Source organism: Leptonotus elevatus, chromosome 10 (genome assembly GCF_054856555.1).
Source record: "Leptonotus elevatus isolate MCC_2025b chromosome 10, RoL_Lele_1.0, whole genome shotgun sequence".
Lineage (NCBI taxonomy): Eukaryota > Metazoa > Chordata > Actinopteri > Syngnathiformes > Syngnathidae > Leptonotus > Leptonotus elevatus.
In genome coordinates, this window is record NC_141248.1 from 14,438,788 (window position 1) to 14,460,693 (window position 21,906).

General features: G+C 38.7%; 1 protein-coding gene across 2 annotated transcripts in view; it reads left to right on the plus strand.

Annotated features, from left to right (window-relative positions):
- LOC147167221 (potassium voltage-gated channel subfamily B member 1-like) overlaps positions 1–21,906 on the plus strand; it is a 53,629-nt gene that overhangs the window by 22,959 nt on the left and 8,764 nt on the right. The gene's annotated exons all lie outside the window — the stretch shown is intronic.

The window sequence follows — 21,906 nt, forward strand, 5'->3', positions numbered from 1 at the left end:
ACTTGAGTTTGCTTCGATTTTGGACTTTGTTGTGTCCTGTCGGCACGTTGTGCACCACCAACTTGTTTTTGTTTAATTGATAAAACCCTTTTGTTTTGGACTTTACCTCGGCATCCCCACACTTGGGTCCAAAACCACAGCCAACCGTGACACGGGCATCTACCGTATTAGGGGTAGGGCACCTATAAAATTCAAGTGAAAGACACTATTTGAGGAAATCTTACAGCACATAAACAGTATTGCTTGGATAATTTCTCCTGGTAATGTCACACACATACGTACGATCCTTTGCTGGCAGAGGGGGTTGTTAGGGGTACGGCATATATTAGAGTGGAGGCCACTATTTGAGGTAATCCAGTGATAGATGCATCAATACAGAATAACAGAATTGCTTGGATTTGTTTTCCTGCTCCTTTATACAGTCTCCCGTTGCTGAGGATGATATCAGGCACGTATTAGGGGTAGGGTGCAAACTATAATGGAGGCTCGAGGAGAACATCGTGGTCCCGAGCAGGGTTCTGGCGGCGTGTGTTCGAATGTGGAGTCAGCATGTCCATGTATGGCAGCGATTGGCTACAGACGTGCTTGACTGTCAGTCGGTTTACAGAAGCCTGAATGGATTGTGCGCAGCATCAGGCACCAGCCTGGCATGCATACGTGTCATTGTTTTTATTGTTCCTTTTCACGGCCACATCTCTACTTGCATGCGATTCGCGGGAAACCGATTATTATTAGACAAGTGTATATTTAGCCCCGCCTCAATGTCCTTCTCGTTGCCTCTTTTTGGGGACGCAGATGATTATGTGGCGCTGTTCAACTCTGCCCTGAGGTAATTTAGGGTTTTGTTCCACCTGCAAATTACTGCCAGTGTCATTCCCACTTTATACAACTGGGATGTTTGGTCATTCCACACTGGCGCTCAGCACTTTAGTTGGAACAGACTGCAGAGCGGGCGCGCTCCGTTCATCTCGTAATACATTTTTTATTCGTCTTTCAACGACCCAACCTGTCACATCTTTATGCTTACAAAGCAGGTTTTTGTTCATCACGCAGGCTCTTTAAGTCTCAGCTGTAATTTAGTGAAATCACCTTTTACTGACAGTGAAACTGCTCGTGGGTACACTGTTTCATAATTAAATAACATCGACATTAATCATTGCATTTTTATCTGCGTGTGCAACTCTTCAACAAAACATAATTTGATATGTACCTCGATACACGGGGAGCGATACCATTCAAGGACAGTTCATTTTAAAGTCTAACAAGCTCAGTTCGAGAGGGAATGATGCAATACATTTCTTCTCGATTAATATGGCTGAACTTGTCGTAATATATATTAGGGGTGTCAAAATGATTATAATTTTGAGTTGATTTAAAGTTCTTTTAACGCCACTCATTTTTACTTGGAAAGCCTGTATTGGGGAAACGCAGCAGACACGTCCACGTTAAAAAATCTTGGAGTAATACGTTTAATAATAATGCATATATTTGTGGAGAATGGGATCAAGTTGTATTTTAGCATTTTAAAAATGTGCAGAATTTCACAAGTTACTTCACGTTAAAGATAGCTCTTCATATGAAAACAAAAAATACACCATTTTACAAATGCAATTATGCCATCCAGTGGCAGAAAAATAACCTTAACACAAATCAATATCACACTCGTTTTTTACATTACAGTACATATTTTTAATTTTAACTAAATTTTATGAATTATTATGAAATGACTGTATCAATGGCTAAAAGATGCAGCTATATTTGTATTAGATTAAAAACAAAAAACACTTTTGTTAAGAATAAAACTTCGGAAAAAAATTAAAACGGATCTAAAATTTGCGATTCATTAATGACTAATTAATTAATAAGAGTAAAACAATTTGAATATCCTCAAAAAGTTAAATAATTTCTGTAATTCCATTCAAAAAGTCAAACTTTCATAGATTATAGATTCACGGCCCACAATTTAAGTGATTTCAAGTATTTTTATTTTGTTTATCTTAACATTATTTGGGCTTCCAGCTCATAGAACACATGCAAACAGGATGTCAAAAAAAATTGAATAATGTCATAATAAATCACCATGCATATTTCCCAGTGTTGTATTTATTTATTTATTTATTTATTTTTAGGGCTGTCATTAGATTAAAATGTTTAATCCTAATTAATCACATACATTCTATAATTAACGCAACTTTTATATTTGTTCAAAATTTACAATAAAATATGATATTTACAAGTTATTAATAATCTTGTTTGGTATTTCCCACCTTTCATAAGAATGGTACCGGGCCAGTGGTTGGGGGCCACTGCCCTTGTTAGGCCAAATCTTTACTTTATGCCTTATTGTTTTATCTCTTCGTTTATCGATTCCGTAATTCCTTCCTTCTGCAACTAAGTATAACAGATACTGTATCTATTTAGCCTACTCAAATGTATGAAACCTAATTAATTTGACTCATTTGTATCTAAAAACATGCAGACTTTCATTCTTGAGGCGACGTAATGCTGCAAGGCTCTCGCAATTTCAAGAAGAGGTAGAATTACACGACACTTGTCATACAGTTGAAGTGTCTGAAAGAGTTCATCGATTTTGGAGTATTAAGTGACAAAAATGGTCACTGTGTGAGAGAGCTGACAACAGTGTGGAACACTTCAAACGTAACACAATCCAAAACAAAAAGTAAAACTGACGTGCAGTATTCATAGTTCAAACAAGAGTGAAGTTACTTGAAACTTTTTCCTGCTTCTACGCTCCAAGGTGTCAAAAATAAAAAAGCCCACACTGGGTTATTCCTCTGTAAAAGTGGGCCTCTCGCGTAGAATAGGAGGACAACTTGACAGACTGTTAGTGATATTTAGAAACTGATAAGCCCAAATGCTAAATTGGCTCCCTGAAGCCAGAGGAAATTGCACTGACGCGTGTGCGTGCGTGTGCGTGCGTGTGCGTGCGTGTGCGTGCGTGTGCGTGCGTGTGCGTGCGTGTGCGTGCGTGTGCGTGTGTGTTTGTGCGGAGTCTCAACGTGGTATCTCCTCCTGCGAGCGCCTCACTTGTCACCACCTTCTGTAGCTGTCTGCGTCGTGTTTCTGTGAATGCTTTGCTGCACTTCTTTCGCAAATGCTAAACAAGCTCCCGTTGCCATGGGAACAATCAGCTGAGCTGGGCTACATGCAGTCTCCTCATGAGGAGCGTCCATGTTGTGCGTATACGTGTGTTTATATGTAACGTGTGTGAACCTTGCGTTGTTTGTGTTATTTATGCCACTGCCAAACATTTGTGCACTCACTGGACACTTCTTTAGGTACGCCTGCACACAGTTCTATATGCTGTATCTAAATTGAAACATTTATACTGACAATGTGAAAATTCCCTTATGTGTAGTATTTTATTATAATTGCTATTATTTTTGTTTTTATTTCATTTTAATACACGTTTTCTATAGTCCATCCCAGCTGAAAACTGCCATTCACACGTATAGACAATTTAGAAGTATCTTAACACACAATCATGGCAAGAACATTGCAAACTGAGCTGAGATTCAAACCCAGTACCTCTCAACTATCGGGCAGACACGATAACCACTAAGTCACCACGCCGCCCATTTGAAATTGAATTTTCTAGTTTCAGATGTGAAATCAATGGACACTACATTAGGTACACCTGCACAATGTCAATTTATTATTTTATAATTATTGATTTCAAATTTATATTTTATAAAAGTATCTTAATTGTTGGTTTTGACTTATTTGGGCAGTTTGCAGTGAATTGTATGGAATTGCACTGCAACAAATATTTCATTAGGTACACCTGTGTACAGTAAAAGGATTTGTATAGAAAACCGTTCCACAATGTATAACAAACTTTTCGGAGAAGCATTTTATCTTAAAAATAAAATAAACAGTTCCTTGAATTGACCAAAAAGTTTGCACATTTTTCTGTCATTTATGTTTTGTTTTTGTTTTTTAATGTACAGTTGATATAAAGTCTACACACCCCGATCAAATATCATGTTTTTGCGATGCAAAAAAAGGAGGCGACCACCAATACAAGTCATTTGGAAAAAAAAAATATCCAGAGGAGACTTAAAAATAACAACAGACACAATGTGGTTGCACAAGTGTGCACACCCTTTTACAACTGGCATGTGGCTGTGTTCAGAATTAGCCAATCACATTCAAACTCAAGTTAATTAAATATGAGTTAGCGCACTCCCTTTGTTCTGCTTCCTAGCGTCAAATGTACCACTTGAATTCTGGTCAAAAAGATCTACAGGCTTTCATTTGTTTTCACACGTTGAAAATAAAGCCTTCATTCATGTGGTGCTGATCCAAATTGGATTGTTTGGCGTTGGTGGATGTCTGCTCTCTACTGAGTTTCATTTTTTATGAATGAAAAAATCTTGCCAGAGCTCCTAGCCCATGTAGTGGCTCTCACTGCAGCTGTACTATTATACAGTGTATAAAAAATGTCCGGTTGTAACATGTCAGGGCAAACAAATTTCAGATGTCATGTACATTTTATTGCGTTCAGCCTCCACCATTTTGCTTTTGATTTGTGTTCCTGCCAGCTCACGAAGAATGTTCATCTTTTAAAGGTCAGATCCCACTCACCTGCTCTTGCCTTACGTCTGCATTTTATTGGAAGTTAGGAGGGAGAAAATAGTGGCTCACATCTTTTTAGCGTTTCATTGAGGTGTGTCATCGAGAAACGGGTCACTTTTTCACGTCTATTGCCGTGGCCGCGCACTTCAGCTGCATACATTAGTCGCTATGCTGCGTCTCCCTGTAACCGGCCTGCATTATGCATCTGTGACCTCACTTCACCACGCAGGCTTTCTCCGAGTGCAGTGGCCCCCAGGGTCGGCCACTCACTTGCGAGCTGGACATGCAGGGATAGAGCGCTGTGACATTAACGGTGAGGAGTGGACATGATGTACTCACGCGCGCACACGCATGCACGAGAGGAGAGGTCCTCGGTGGTCAGGTGGGTTCCTCGGCCTGCCCTTCCACTCAGGGGGAGGCTTGGAGACACAGCAGGTGTTTTACTTGTACAAGATGAAACATTTATGGTTTTATGTTACACTCGGCATGGTACGCGCTCACGACGGAACGGGCCTTTCTTATAGTGGATTTGGGTCTGACTACTGTATTCGCCATAGTGTAGCTAGGCAGGAAAGACGATGCGTTCTTGGATATTATGACCACATTAGAGGAAGTGCAGGAAAGCCTACTAAAACATCAGGAATGTATTTGGCGTTAATATGAGGCACATAAAATGGTGGCAGATTTGCTGTCTCCCATTTGACATGAGTTTGAATGTGATTGGTTAATTATAAGAGGGTGTGCACACTTGTGCCACCGCATTAACTCAGTTGTTTATTTTTAACTCATTCACTGCCATTGACGGCTATAGACGTCAAACATTCATTTGAACTATTTCTATTAGTTTAAAAAAAAATTCCACTTGTGTTAACAAGAGTATGAAAACCTAGGAAAATTTTTTGTTATTGTACTATTAGAACAGATATAAAATGTGTGATTAATCGTGAGTTAACTAGTGAAGTCATGTGAATAATAACAATTAAAAATTTTAAACGCCTGACGGGACTTAAAGATTATTAAAAATTCGGGGCGTCAGGCGATTACATTTTTTAACCATAATTAATCGCATGACTTCACTTGTTAACTTACAATTAATTTTATATCTGTTCAATATGTACAATAAAAAAATATAGGTTTTCCTACTCTTGTTAACAAAAGTAGAAAAAAAATTATACTAATAGAAATAGTTCAAATTAATTTTTGACGTCTATCGCCGTCAATGGCAGTGAATGAGTTAATTACTTTTATAAACTACTTTTTTCAGACCGATAACAGAAAGAATTTTTGACTCTTGAGTAGCCACCGATGCCAATAGTACCGATCCCACTGTACTTTTGATACATAAAATGTCCCCCCACAAAAATCAATGACAGATCATTTTAAATATCCCTATATAGCATTTTTTCTTAATTTCATGCCCTTTTAAAGGGATACTTGACTCATTTAGCCATTTTCAGCAGTTAAGAAGATATAATTTTGTCTGAAACACATTTTGCCACTTGTTGTCCAACTGAAAAGGACATCAACGTGTGCTTTGGGCTCAGGTAACGGCCAATCATGGCTCAATTTGTAAATGTCACATGACTAAACCCAGAAAACAAGTGAGTCGTGATTGGTCGTTAGCTGAACTCTGAGCACTTTGATGTCATTTTCACTCGACAGCAAGTGCCAAAATGTGTTTTACAGGTATTAATTGTACATGAAAAATAATAAAATTATCATACAAAGCACCGGTTTTAACTTTTCATTGCTGAAAATGGCTAAATGTGTCAAGTATCCCTTTCATGGCAATTTTCTATTCTTTTGATTTCTAATTACTTGTTGCTGATTGTAAAGGATGATAATGGCATCTGTCACTATCCCGAGTACCGATACCACAAAATAAAGACTGGTATCAGCCCAATGTGATACCTGGTATCGATTCACGCCCATCCCTACTTTATTATTACATCCCCTCTCCAAGAGTTATTTTTCTATTGAGTTGCATAGTTTGTAGACCACTTATCCGAAAACCTGGCATTTAACCGGGGTGTGTAGACTTTTTATATCAACTGTACATACACGCCTAAAAAAAAGAATATGCATGGACAAACGGATCGATAGGTCATTTTTAATCATTTTGATTATTATAGCTAACAGCTCACGAAAAAGTCGAATTTTGACGTCTGAATTTTTTTTTATATTGTGTAAGAAACGTTCAAAATGGTTTGGAATATAGAAACAGTTGGAATTGGCCTTTTGAAAGACATTTCCAAGTCAATATAATATATAAATGTCATTTCCTGAATTGAACTACAGCAATAAAAGATTGTTTTCTAAGATATTCAAATTTATTGCAAAGCACCTGAAAGGTGGTTAGATGACATTTCTCATTCATTGGCCTTCAAGGCAATCAATATTTAATTCTGCAAACCAATAAGTGGAAGAAACCAGGATGATGAATCCAATCCATTCTGTTGACCTATTTTGCTTCATTGTCTATTTGTTATGACGTTTTATAATAAAATGCACACGTCTGTGTTGTTCAGTCTGTTGGAAGAGAAATTGAAAGCATAAAAGCGCACTCGACAATTTTCTTGCTTGTGTCTGTCTGAGTGCTTGGTGCCTCCACCATTTTTTCATATAAATGATAGTAAATTCTTCGAAGGTGAAAGGCAGACTGGCTTCGGAGTCTGCCTCTCTACGGAGGAGACGCAGTGGAAAGCTTTTAGAACAACCATTTTTGTGCTTGCATGTTGCGACTGCTCGTTAGTGAGCTCTGATTGGAGCGCAGTTCATCGCCATCTGGCTGCGGGTGCCTCACTGGTCTCTAATCATTGCTTAATAGAGAAGCATCCAACACACACACACACACACACACACACTAATGTGAAGCATTAGAGAGAGAGAGAAGATATGCAGAATGGACTGTCAGGCTCTCATTGAGACAGAATTGTAGCTACAACATGGTGAATTGGTTGTCATGGTGACAGTGAGTGCGGTGGGTTTAGCATACTGGGAACAGTTAAGTTCATTTGATTTGTATACAATACAGCAGAGGAGTATAATCAGCACAAACCCATACATCATAGTCAACAATTTAGGATTATTTTATAAGGTTAAGTTTAGGGAAAACTTCATTGACTCTATGGTTATGTGTAGTAGTGCTAACATGCTAAACAGGCTAGTTAGCCTTCTTATGAAATCAACATAACCACAAAAAACGACATTTGTTATTGCTTTGGCTCCAATAGAAGAGTACAGGATATGATGTATAAATACCAAATTTGCATTTACTATTTGTTTTTATTTATTTATGTATTTTTACATACGGCCCATGACATCTCCTAACCAGAAGCTAGCAGCGAGTTGTTGTAGGCTACTAGCTAGCAGAAGTTCTAGCTTGCCCCTCTACCCATCGCGTTCTGTAGAGCCCTGATCATTTCCACATCATAATTGCCACTGCATTTGGCCATTTCTGAGAAGAAGTCAGGGGAAAAGGCTACCTCTGGCTAGAGGGTCTTGAGTTTGAGACGTGGATTGTAGCATAGGTAGGGAGCCTGAAGCCTTGCTGGCTAGTATGAAAGGAAAAAGGTATGGGGGGGGGGGGGGGGTTCTTCTTCTTCTTCCTCCACAAAACAAGGCTTGTGTTGGTTAGGAAAAAAACTTTACACTTGGGAAATGTGTTTTAATTTTAAGTTTGAGAATAAGAACGTAGAATCTGTTCCTTTCTCTCCTTGTCACTTTGCAGTGAGACCGAGCAAAATGTTGGTGGTTGTCAGGGGGCAGTTACATGAGACAAATGATATCTCCTCTTACATGTGTGTACAGTATATACGACCTCCCTGACAGAGTATAACATACTAAATAAATGGACACGTCTTTGCAGCTGCCTTCCAGGTTGCCTTTGAACTGTCTCCTTACATGTAAGTTTTTATTCAATTCTATCTCTCGTTATTCTCAAAGCGCATGAAGGAAGTTGCCCACCAAAAGCTGACATAGTTGGAAAATCAATTATTTTCGCAGCCTTCCAAAGGTGGGAGAACGTCAAATGCTCTATGTGCAAGTCATAAGTAAATCTAAGTTTAAGCCTTAAGTCCCAAGTTACGGTACAAGTAATCATGTTGAGTTGATCCAAGGTTGGGTTAATCATTTTGACCCAGCAGATTTTGTTGAAAGTTGGATTTAGGCAGCCTGAAGAGCTGAAGCTTGTCACCGTTTTGTGTACTGAAGTTGAAGTAACATTCTTAGAAAATCTTGGTGTCAGTTAGATGGCTCTGTGTGTAACACCGCTCACTTAGAACACAGGCATTAGTGTTCAAATTCCGGTGAGGGTGGGCAAAATGGGTGTGCTGTGTCAGGATGGTAATCCATTTCTTGGTAGCTTTAACTCATCAGTACATTTGACCCACTGTTGCTGCCTCACAGTGTGAACATCAATTCTTGTCACAGGAAGTGCGTGACATCTGCTCTTAATGATAAACACCAAAGCAGGGACGGAGTATCACCGGAGACGAATCGAATGAACGCTAATTAGCCGTCAGCAGACACCAGATCGGCTTGATACATCTTATTGCAATCTAACTTCATCTTTGGAGCATGTGATGAGGTGACCCATGAAAACAGCAGGGCTCCATTGCGATAAAACGACTTTTCATTGTCAAAAGTCACTTTTTCTCACTGTTGTTTCATGTCATCTTTGAGCGCTGCTGTTGGCATTCTAATCTTCTGCCCGCTGGAATTAAACTGACAATGATGGGCTAACGAATTTGTTGCGCATCTTAAAGCTATTATTAAAGTGACTATTTGGATAAATGGTTATAATATAGTATATATATTAAATAAATATAGTCTACTTTACATCAACATATGCACATTAATTGGAATTTCTTAAGGTGAACACACCACTTGACATGGTGAAGCAGCATTTAGCTGTTATGCTGCATACAAATGGCAAAAAAATCCGTCCTGGGTGTAAATGCTTTTATAGCCAGTTGAAAGTCTTCTGCTAATGTGTTTAAATGTTGTCAAGATACATTCTTATAATAATTTTGGTAAATGACTTTTATTTTCTCTGCTTTTGAATGTTATTAGCTGTTGTGTGTGCCTTTTGCTTGTGTGAACCATACTGTGTTGCTTTGTGTATGAAATGTGCTTTAGAAATAATGCTGCTTTGCCTATAGTTAACCCATTTGCTCCCAAAAATGTATCAATACATTGTATTTTGAAAAAAATTAAGTGTCCCAAAGACATATTTGTATGTTTTTTTTAAATGCTAGAGCATACAGAAGGCTTTGATGCCGCCTCTCAACTGCAAAGAAAGGTTGAAGAAGTGGTATATAATAGTTGATACACAAACGGCCAGCAAGTAACAGCAGAGCAAAGGAGATCAACCAGAGCCATGTTGAAAAAACCCTCAATTACTCACATTTCTAAATAGATTTGTGAATAATGTTGAAACTTAGCTATATTCTAATGCTATTTGCTGCAAAACGGAAACAGATAGAAATATACTTTTTTCCTGATGAAAGAAGAGACTTTAATCTTTCTTTTGGTAGGTTCCATGTTATTATAGCAATAGAACACAATATTCTGCGGGCCTTGCAACATCAGTCGAAATCCAGTAAAACAGCCGGGAGTGAAGGGGATTGCTTCTGTGAAAATGGCTGGGAGTGAATGAGTTAAGGAAAACTAACAAAGAAATAAAATTTCATTAACAAAATAAAAAGCGAATATGCTTTTAAAGAAACAAAAACTGACCGACATCTTATGTTTATAAAATTAAAACTATTATAATGAAATTGTCCGTCATTTCCGTCTTTTTCACTTAATATCATAGACGAGCTTTCAGATTTATTTTTGTATTGCTGTATGTCTGCACAAAAGAAGGAAGGTCAAACAGTTGTTTGAGAATTGTAGTTTACATTTTATAAAAAGTCTAACTTTTTTTTTATCTTGCATTCAACAAATACACCATATATCCCCCAAAACTAAAACTAATACTAAAACTAATACAAATTTGACAAAATAAAAATATTATTGATTTTTTTTTAAACTAACCTGTTGTAAAAAAAAAAAAAAAAAAAAGTCAAGACAAAATTTAAATATATAGCTATAATGAAAACTAAACGAAACTAAATGAAAAATTCTAAACTTAATGAAAAATTCCAAACTTACCCTAATAGAAACACTATATATATATATATATATATATATATATATATATATATATATATATATATATATATATATATATATATATATATGTATATACGGTAACGTTAAATACACCAGTAACCCATGTAAAGAGAACCCCGAACGTGTACAAAAGAGGATGTGTGGTCACCCTACCCTAGAAATGAGAGGCAGATGGCCATCCTGACTCATCGCTCGCTCAAGGCTTCTTCCTGTTGGGGACTTTTTCTGGTCGCTGCGCTTACTCATGTGAGATTTGTTGGTCCTGCTGTTGTCGCTCAGGGCTTCATAAACAAAACTGAGCTCAAGAAAAAATGAATAGTCAAAAGATTTCCGAGTAGAATGCTGCCAAATGCTGCAATTTGGACAGATTTCATGGTGACTCATCACTTCTGCTCCCCTGGTTTCCAACACTCCTGCCACTTCCAAAGACCAAAGACAGCTGCAAGTTGACATTTAAAAACTTAAAACAGGAGAACTCGCCATAATGCTTACTGTTTCATGACTATATCAGTGTTTAATTGAAAAAGGTCTCATATTGGCCAGGCAGTTTTATCAGTTGGACCTTAATTTGTAGAAAATACTGTAAATTGGATAACTTCCCACAGAGTGGTTGGTAATCACTGATCTTCACCCATCCTCTTTCCACAGAGTATTTTTAGATTCACACCATCCTCCCAAAACCATACACACGTACACCCCGACACCTCATCATTTTAACACCACCTTCACACTTGTAAGAGGACACATGGTGCGCATGGTGCGCATGGCGTGCGCAGCCTCACTCATCCATCTCCTTCATCTCATCGTCACCTCTCCAGCGCACAAGGACGACAGCGGACGTTAGTTGTGTGTAGGGGGGGGGGGGGGGGCAGGAAGGTGCGGCGGCCAAGGGGAAAATGGTGCCGGTGAAGAGGTGAGCACATCTGTGTGGGTCACTGGAGCGCTTGTCCATTAGGGACATGCCGAACAACAACCGCAAGTTGGAAACATAAGAAAGTTTCTGGAGCGTTTCTAATCAGAAAATGTTGCTTTCCAGGCATATTGAGAAGTCTTAAAGTGGAAGTCAACCTTCAACATTTCTTGACAATAATGTGTTATATTTGACCTCACTCGTCTAAACATCACATTCAGGTTCATATTACATTTGTGGGAAATGACTTATGCAGCAAAATCCATCTTAGGGGGCGGCCATTTTGCCATTTGCTGTCCACTAAAGATGACATCAATGTTGCTCAGGGCTCAGGCAACAACCAATCTTAGCTCACCTGTTTTCTGAAGCTGCGCTGTGATTGGTTGTTACCTGAGACCTGAGCAACTATGATGTCATCTTCAGTCGACAGCAAGTGGCAAAATGGCCGCCCCCTGAGACTAACTATTAACTCATATTCCACTAACACAATATTAACCAGAATACCATATTTAGACGAATGGGGCTGCATAGAACATATTGTCCAAAAAAATGGGTTGACTTCCCCTTTAAATAATTTAAAATATATATTTCTGCAATTTATCATATAATTGCAATATTTTAAAGATTGCTTTATTTCTTCTTTAGATGTTTATTGCACCACGTTATTGCATTATGCAGGTTTGAATAATACATGCATACAAGTTAAGTTCAGCGCAGAATCATTCATAATCTTGCCAAATTGGGACAAATATTGTTTGTGTAATCATCTATCCAGCCATTCATGTTCTAAATAACTTTTTCTCATGGAACATTTTGCTTTTTAGCTTAATTATATACATTCACAGCAATAATTGGAGTGTTAAATTTGTGGTGTTAAATGTTTCAACCCCCAAAGTGTGTTTTTAACACTGTCTGGTTGAAATGGAGGTCAGTGCTGGAGTTATTTGACAGAGTTGATTTATTTAGTGCTAAGGCAACTCTGCAGAGTTAATCAAAGTAAGCTCCGCCCACTTGATTAGAACTGCTCTGCCGCAAAGACTTCTGGGAGTGCTTGTTTGTTTGGTTGGTTGGTTGTTGTTGTTTTTTTGTTTTTGTTTTTTAACAATCCAAATGTGTTAAGTTCACTGTTGCATCACATATTTAACTCATTCACTGCCATTAACGGCTATATACGCCAAAAATTCATTTGCACTATTTCTATTAGTTTAACATTTTTTTCCACTTTTGATAAGAGAATGAAAACCTAGAGACAAAAAATGTATTGTACATTTACAACAGATATAAAATTTGTGATTAATCGGGAGTTAACTATTGAAGTAATAAAAAAAACAATTAAATCGCCTGACACGATTTAAAAAAGAAAAAAGAAAAGATTATCAAAAATTAGGGCCGTCAGGCGATACATTTTTTTTAAGCGTAATTAATCGCATGACTTCACTAGTTAACTGACTATTAATCACAAATTGTATATCTGTTCTAAATGTACAATTTAAAAAAATCTAGGTTTTCATGCTCTTGTTAACAAAATTGGAAACATTTTTAATTAATTAATAGAAATAGTATTTTTGACGTCTATAGCCGTCAATGGCAGTGAATGAGTTCATGTAATAATGTATTAGTATAGGTAAAAATGTGATTACAATATCAGTCAGGATTGTTTTTATTACATTATTGATGAAATTATTACATTATTAGGCTTTTTTTTAAATGATTAAATTAAGTGCTAATTGTATTACATTTTCAGGTATTATTACATTTTAAAATTGGAGGATTCTGACTTTTTAAAATAATATTTAAAAATAAATATGTATACCAAAAAAAAAAATCACTTCCTTTCCATTTTGTGTCCAGTACGCTTGCTGGGCTGAATTATGCTTTACTGATTATTTGTGTTCATTGTTGCCATTGGACATTTAATTATTTGTCAACTTATGTTTTACTTATCATTGTTTTCTTCCTCAACCAGAGTTTGGCCGCTTTGTTACTGAATTCTTTGACCGCTATGAAGAGGAGCAATTGAATGCGAGGGGCCGAACATTAGCTCATAAAACTTGGCTCCATAAGTGTCTGCGAATCCTTTTTCTTCATTCATTCAAAAAAGCATCTTGCAGTATTTTGCATCATTTCCAGCCAGAAGCGACCCAAACAAATACCATTTGGCCAAAGGTATGAATAATTTTGGGCTTAGCTGCACATTCTTCTCTGTGTCCTGCCAATGAGTCAGACTGCAGCGTGAGACTTTAGGAACGGAATAATGCATTACGGATAATAGTCCCTCCTTGGGTGGCATTCGCCATGAGGGTTATATTTTGCATTACGCGATAATACCGTCCTCATCTTGTAGCAACATTATAGAAAAACAAGAGGACAATTCTGTGTTCTGAGTCGCTTGCTTTTATTGGCCCTGAGTGGAACTTTCCACGAAGGAGATTAGAAGACGAGGCGGAGGTGTATGACCATACAGCAACTAGCATTCTATCAGATGAGGCCTTTTGTGTACTGGTAGCATAATTCCATCTGTGCTTCCCGCTGCAGCCTTTAAATAAAACACAGCCGGCGTTATTCCAGAGGGGGAACTCCTTCTCGAGCAGCCGCAGCCCTCCGCTGGGAGAAAGGTCAGCCATTTATTGGTAAAGCACGGAAAGATGCAGCACAGTAAGAGGATTAGACATGCCACCTTGCACTCGGCAGAAAAGAAAGTAGGCGAGCCACGAAGTGATTTAATCCTTTTATTGATTCAACTCGTGTTGCGCAAAGTGTGACTCCAGAGCAGACTTGAATCAGCAATTCACGCAGTGTGACGCGGTGGAAAACCCAAAAGACAACAATGAGATTTGTTTTTGTTCGTCATCTTGCGGCACCAAATGTCATTGCTTTGTTTACGCTCGTGTAATCTTTGTATCGCCTCATCTCAACAACACAATCTGACTCACCTTCTTTCTCTTTGATTATTTATACATTTGTATTCATTTCTCGCAATCGCCTACGGGGAAAGTCGGCATATTTAATGTGATAATATCTGTAAAACTTAGTGCTGATCTTGATAAAAGTTTGGGTTAAGTAGAGCAGAACTTTGCAGGCAGAAATTGGTCTGAAAGGCTGCAGCTCCCGCAGAAACGCAAACTAATGTGCTGGTTCATTTTGCTCTTGATTATAATTACCTCCACCAAGGACATTATATTTTTATCAAAGTTTGTTTGTTAGCTGCAGGACTAAATACAAGGTACCTCGGTAATTTTAATGACAATGGAAAGAGCCACACACACAAAAATGTGTTTATCTCTGGAAATGATGGTGATAGGGCTAAACAGAAATAAAGATATTGGAGAAATATGGGACAATTTACGTATTTAGAATCGTTTTTGTGCGCCTTTATTATCACTTTTTCTTTTTTTTTTTAAATATGCGAAATCTTAATCTGTTCCAAAACGTTTGACTAAAACTGAATCATACGTCAACAAAAAAAATTATTTCCAATAGTAAATAATTTAAATTCAATGTATTCATTGCAAACACCCACAAATGTTAACAGAAAAATATATATTTCATTGAGAATAACTATAGTCCAGTAAACAATGTGTAATAAATATAAATTACTTATGAAATTGATTTTGCGGAAAGGGTAAGTCAACCCAAAAAAATTCTTAGCAATATGTTCTAAACACGGTATTCTGATTAATATTGCATTTATGGAATATAAGCAGCAAAAAGCACCCATTTTTATCCATCTTAGAGGGTGGCCATTTTGCAAGTTACTGTCAACTTAAAATAACATCATAGTTGCTCAGAGCTCAGGTAATGACCAATCACAGCACACCTGTTTTCTGAAACCGAGCCGTGATTGGTCGTCACCTGAGCAACATTGACGTCATCTTCAGTCGACAGCAAGTGGCAAAATGGCCGCCCCTTGAGATGGATACGAATAGGTGGATTTTGCTGCTTAACGCATACACCGCAAACGCAATATTAATCAGAATACACTAGTGGGGGCTAGTGAGTCATAGACCGCTATCGCACAAAAAAAGGAGAAAATAGTGAACAGGAAAACGTGGATCCTAATGGGAGGCGTCATCCTGTCGTGTTCTCTACATATTATCCTCTCCTTGTTTGTCCATCTCTCTTTCCATCACGCATGTGTAATGAAGGCAAAGAGAGCACGAGGCCTGCTCACTTACACCTTTTCCGGGACAGGATATCTTGTGGGAGGATATTAAATATTAACTCCCCATGGCCGCTAGGGCGAAGCTTGACTCTGTCCGGAAAAGTGAGCACGGGCGGGAACGCTGCTGTGTGTTTGTCATTTGTTATCAGCGTTGGCGGGAGATCTAACCGCAGTTTATGCGAAGAGGAAGAGAGGCAGGCTTTCCCCTCGTTTGCACAAGTCATCATCAAAAGCTTACTAGCTAGCTAGCTAGCTAGCTAGCTAAATAACACAAGACACAATGGCCTGAAATAGTCAATGACTGTGAAATGTGAACTTTTCTCATCTCAAATTGTCTATAAATGTGAATTTGAATGTGAAAGTTTGTCTATATGTACCCTGCGATTGGTTGCCAATGTTAGAGTAGACAATATTAAGTATTGTACTCTTTGCGTGTTCAATTAACTGAATGGTGAGATTCTGTTGAAGAAGTTCCTTTGCAAAGGTTTTAATTACCAGAAGCTTCTGGTCCACATAAGACAAACCATCCAAGCGATGTCTCTGTTCAAATGTGGCCGTCTCTCTCCAGCTCACATCGTTATTTATTCACAAAAAGGGTTCAGAAAAAGGTCAGCCCACAACACACCTGGTTACAACTGAATACAAGAGAATCCGTTCCCATGGGTATAAATCAGATTAAAAAGAATACAATAATAATAAGCCTGACTCCCTTCCGACACAGCAAAATCCCCGGAACCCCCCTTTAGATTACGAATGAATAGACAGACCCGTTGCTCTTTCTCATGAAAGTAACACAGATAAGAATATAGGTCTATTCATACAGCCATACTAAATTAACATAATTATAAACGGCTAAAATATAATTTAAAACTAAAAAACAATGTTAATAACTCATCACCAACTAGTCCAGGGAGTTCACTGACTCTGCAAAGTCAGCTGGAATAGTCTCCAGTACAACCGTGAACCTATTGACCCCAAGCACTACAGGAAATGGATGGATTGATGAAGTCACAGAAGATGGAGTACTACAGCTTCACAAGTCAAGGGGCCGAAATGCTCGTGTATGTGCTGTTGGTCATCTGGAGACCACCTTATCATGTGTGGGGTCTCGCAATTGAAAAATCACCACAGAGAAAAAGTTTTGCTAAATGTGTTTCTATGCTACAATTAGAGGTGCTAGCTTGCGAGCTAACAATCTTCTGGGACTCCTCTGAACTGACATACATGTGGCTTCTCGCCAGCGGCATCATTTCAACGCTTGAGAATATCATTAACAACACTAAGCTGTTCAGTAAATTGGAACAACCTGGGAAGATGCATTTTCGGGATGTAGCATAGCTACCAAGCTAACAGCACACTGTAGTCATGATCAGTGTTTTGTTGACTTACTTTGGATGAGATATTGTTTTGTTTCATGTTTTGTCACATTTTCCCTGTCACTTTTTTTTTATTCCAAGAAATGTATTTATTCAAAGAAAACAAAAAGGGAAATAAGGCATGAGGAATAATCAGAAATACTAAATTAATAAAGTAAGAAAAAAAAAGTACAAAGATACACAAGGACATGGAAAATATGACAAAACATGAAACAAGACAACAGTCAAAGCAGTGAATATCACAGATCATGACAGGAAGAAATGGGACAAATAATAATAATCCCCCCAAAAATCTGGATATTTGAAATAATCAAAACAGTTTCATGCTATATCTCCGCAATTCAGGTTTCCCCCCCCCCTCCCCCCACATTTTCAGCAAATCTCTGAAATCACTATAAAGCGTCTATGATACTCCTCATAGCAACAACAGCCATGTCAGAAATGAGCATTATTATCTTAGCCAATAGTGAGTGTTTGTATTGCCGTGAGTGATGAGTGAAAAGCTATGTCTTCATTTACAAACACGCAGGCGCTATTGCCTCACTGAGAAAATTCACAAGTAACGCAAAGCGCAGGGTGTGCCTCATTACCACTTTTTCATAAGATTTAACACCTCAACGGATCTGGTTTCTCTCTGCACCTCGCTGGTGTCGTCACATCTCTATCACATCTCCTACCAGCATGGAGTAACAAAGCGGGTGGGGATGGAAAAGGTGAATGTTCAGGTGTTTTGTTGCCCGTCATGCTCCGTCTGTTCTCTGCACACAACACGCCTGTGTTCAGTATCGCCGCTGTCGTTTGCATTCAGCGTGATTCATTAGCTTGGCGGCCTGCTCCGTGCGTTCAGCTTGATTAGAGCCGATGTGATGAGCGAACGTTCCACTGCACAGCCAACAGTAGAGGAGGAGGCGCTCGGCTGTTTGTTTGTTGTTGTTTCTCCCTTAAAAACACTGCACCCTGTATTCCTTTAGGACTTTCGAGGTTTGGGCTTCCACGGCGGCACATATTGCCCACAGTGAGGACTCCGAGTCTGGCTTGTCACCTTTCAGGGTGCTATTAATGTTTCACGATGACTTGTTTTACTCCCTCGGGTGTGATTATTCAGTGGCGAGAGAGCGACCTCTAATGAGTCAAATGTGAGACTTTTCATCCATCATTCGTTTCTCTTGAGAGCCAAAGCTATTTTCAGGGAATGTCCTGCTCGAGTTTAAATGCTACACTGGCCTTTTAATTGCTACTTGAGGTCCCTGAGTCTTTACCCATTTCCACAAGGTCTCCCTAGCTTTTAGGCCGACTCCCTGCAAAATTCACCTGTCAGGATTAATTCAAGTGTATTAGTGTTTATGAGCGGAAATAATCCCGCCCGTCGCTGCCCTGGGACGCAGGCCATCCACATTGACCTTGTGCTGGATTTCACACTCAAGACTGAGGACGGGACTAATGGACGTGGCATACATTGCCTCAGTAACCTGCTTAACCTCTGGCACTGTGACCGGACCCTATTGTGCTCAGCAGATTAGATCATTACAAAATGGCTCAAAGGTCTCTGTTACTCACTATTGAAACACCTTGGGAATAACGTTGATACTACTTTGCCAATTCAGTTTAAGACTCAAATCAAAATGGTGGTTCCTCCAAGACCAATACATCATATATTAACATAATATCAACATATTTAATTTAATTATTTGGCTCACCAACTCAAATTGTACCACAAACAGTAGTGTTAGCTACACAGGAGACATTAGCCAAGTATGCTAACTAGCTTTAGCATTAGGACTGACAAAAACATAAAAGAAATGTGCCTTATTTTGCTCTCTCGATTAGTCCACTATATGTCAAGTAACATTACGCCGTTACGGGCAAAAGTTACACTAAGTAGTCCGGAAAAATTAACTGAAGCTAAGACTGCGTACTCAGTAGCTGCGTTAGCATGTTGGTCGAGTTTCAGCTCCTGTTTATACACGCTGTGCCCTATTTTCGTGCCCAATACGAGTCAAGCGCAAAGTGCTGTCTAACGTTTTCGTTCTTTTGGTATTTTCATAGGCATGGGCAGTTAGAAACGGCCGCGCCACTGACTGAGCACTTTATAAATGCTTCTTTAGGGTACCCTTGGAAAGTGGAGCCAACAATGTCTGTCAGAGAATTCCAGTAAAATACATTATGCAGCATGTTTGAATACAAATCAGTAAAATACACCATTTTCTTCCTCGCTCACTATCTTCGTCCTTGAGTTTTTCCTCTCTGCTGAAGAGGGAAAATACAGTCGGTGAGTAGATGCCCATGAGACAGAATTAGCTTTGGCCGTATTTCTTTTGAAACGCAGACGTTGGGCTCAATCAACGCTTTGGAGAGAGAACTTTAATAGGTCATGAACTAATAGATGACTTTTTTAGATTTCATCTCAAATGGGATTGACTGACAACAGCGCAGTTCAAAGCGTTGAATGTAGTTTGCCATGTGTTCTTCTTGTGACATTGTGTAACTTTGTAGTTGAGGGGCATCACACGTGTCCAAATGTGTGCCATTAGGCAGTTCATTAAAAGACATGATATACAACCTGGCTCGCCCGTATTTGGCTTTCAAAATGGAGGCTTGGAGAGCGTTTGTTCAAGGTTTTGAGAAGGACAAGCTAACACAGATGGCAGTTAGCAGCTGAGATGCCCCAGTTAAAAATAAATAAATGTAAATATTACAAACATTGTTGACATGATCAGACATCCCTGATTTGACAGTGATTAAACCATAACTTGGAATCACAGTTAATCCAAAGAATTCCATTTTGTGATGCCTGACATATATTTTAATGGAGATGTTCCATCTGATCTGTCAAAATTCAACAAAGACTTCATGAGGTGAAAAATAACTTGAATAATCAACAGACGCTTTACCAAGATTAAGGTTAAAAAAAAAAACATGTCACAGTTGTATAATGTAATGGTATGAATTTGTAATAGCATTAATAAAGTAGCATTATTTATTTGTGGGGAATATTATAACAACAAATGTATAAAGCATCCTTGATGTACACTGACACTGAGAAAAGAAGAATGGGGCCTTGGTTTTACATAAGAAGGTTCTATTCTAGAAGGGGGATTGGGGGCATGGGGGCGGCTGGGGCTGGGTTGGGGTGGGTGGCGGGGGGTGGATGGGGGGCGGGGGGTGGTGGGGGGCGGGGGTTGGGGGCCGGTGGGGTGCCTGGTGGGCCTGCAGTGCCCCGTCCTGCTGCGTTGGGCCGGGGGCGCGGGCCGTGTTGGGGCGGGGGGCGCTCCTGCTCCTGGGTTTGCTCTCCGGCCGGTGGCCCTGGTGGGGCCCGGGGGTCGTCCTTTGGCGCTGCCGCGGCCTGGGGGGCCCTGAGGTGTTGCGCTTGCTCTGTTCCGGCGGGGGTCGACGGCTCCCCTCTTTGGTGGAGATTTTCATGCATGCCAGATCCACCACACCAGCATCTACCGAAACTCAGACACAATCTGTTTCCTCCTCAGGTTATTGAATCAGTGGAGGCTGGTGTCTCGGATCTCACGCGGCTTCGTCTGTCCTTCCTTCCTTTTCTCGGTCTCTCCGTTGGTCTCTTGAGGCCTCCCTGACTTTATGTTTTTTGGATTTGTTGGGGTCTGGATGTTTCTTGGGCTGGGGAGGAGTTCTGGTGGGGGGTGTCTGGTCGGTGCTGGATTTCACCTTCCTTGGTTTTCTTCGGTCCCCTCGGGTCTCCTGGTGTTCGATTTAGGTGAACGGTATAAGATTTTTTTTTTCTAATAGGTTTTCTGGTGAGCTAACAAACACACGCACGCACGCACGCACACACACATACTCACCCACACACACAAAAAAAAAAAAAAAAAAAAAGGTATGTATGTATGTATGTATATATGTATATATGTGTATATATATATATATATATATTTAAAAAAATAAAAATAAAAGAGCAATGATGATGACATTTCCGAATGAACAATACTGAGCTCTAAGAAAAAAAAGGCGAGAAAAAAAAAAAGAAAAAAAAAAAAAAAAGAAAAAAAAAAAAAAAAAAGAAAAAAAAAAAAAAAAAAAAGAAGGTTCTATCTCCAAGGAACTGAAAACTTAACCAATACTAATCAAGAAGGGTCTTTTAAAAGCATAATTTTGTGAAAACAGTACTGCCATTGACAGCTATAGACATAAAAAAAATCATTTGAACTATTTCTTATTAGTTTAACATATTTTCCATTTTTGTTAACAAGAGTATGAAAAGCTAGATTTTTGGGGTACATTTAGAACAGATATACAATTTGTGATTAATCGTGCGATTAATTACGATTACAAATTTTAATTGCCTGATGGCCCTATTTTTTTATAATCTTTTCTTCTTCTTTTCTTAAATATTATTTTTATTTTTAATATATATATTTTTTATATATATAAGGAAAAGATTGTTAAAAAATTAAGGGCGTCAATTAATTGCATGACTTTACTAGTTAACTCACAATTAATCACAGATTTTATATCTGTTCTAATACAGTAAATAAATAAAAATCTAGGTTTTCATACTCTTGTTAACAAAAGTGGGGAAAAAATGTTAAACTAATAGAAATAGTTCAAATGAATTTTTGACGTCTATAGCCGTCATTAGCAGTGAATGAGATAATTGAGTGACTGCTGAAAGCAGTGAGATCATGCAAACACGCCAAACTGCGCGGCAAATTTGC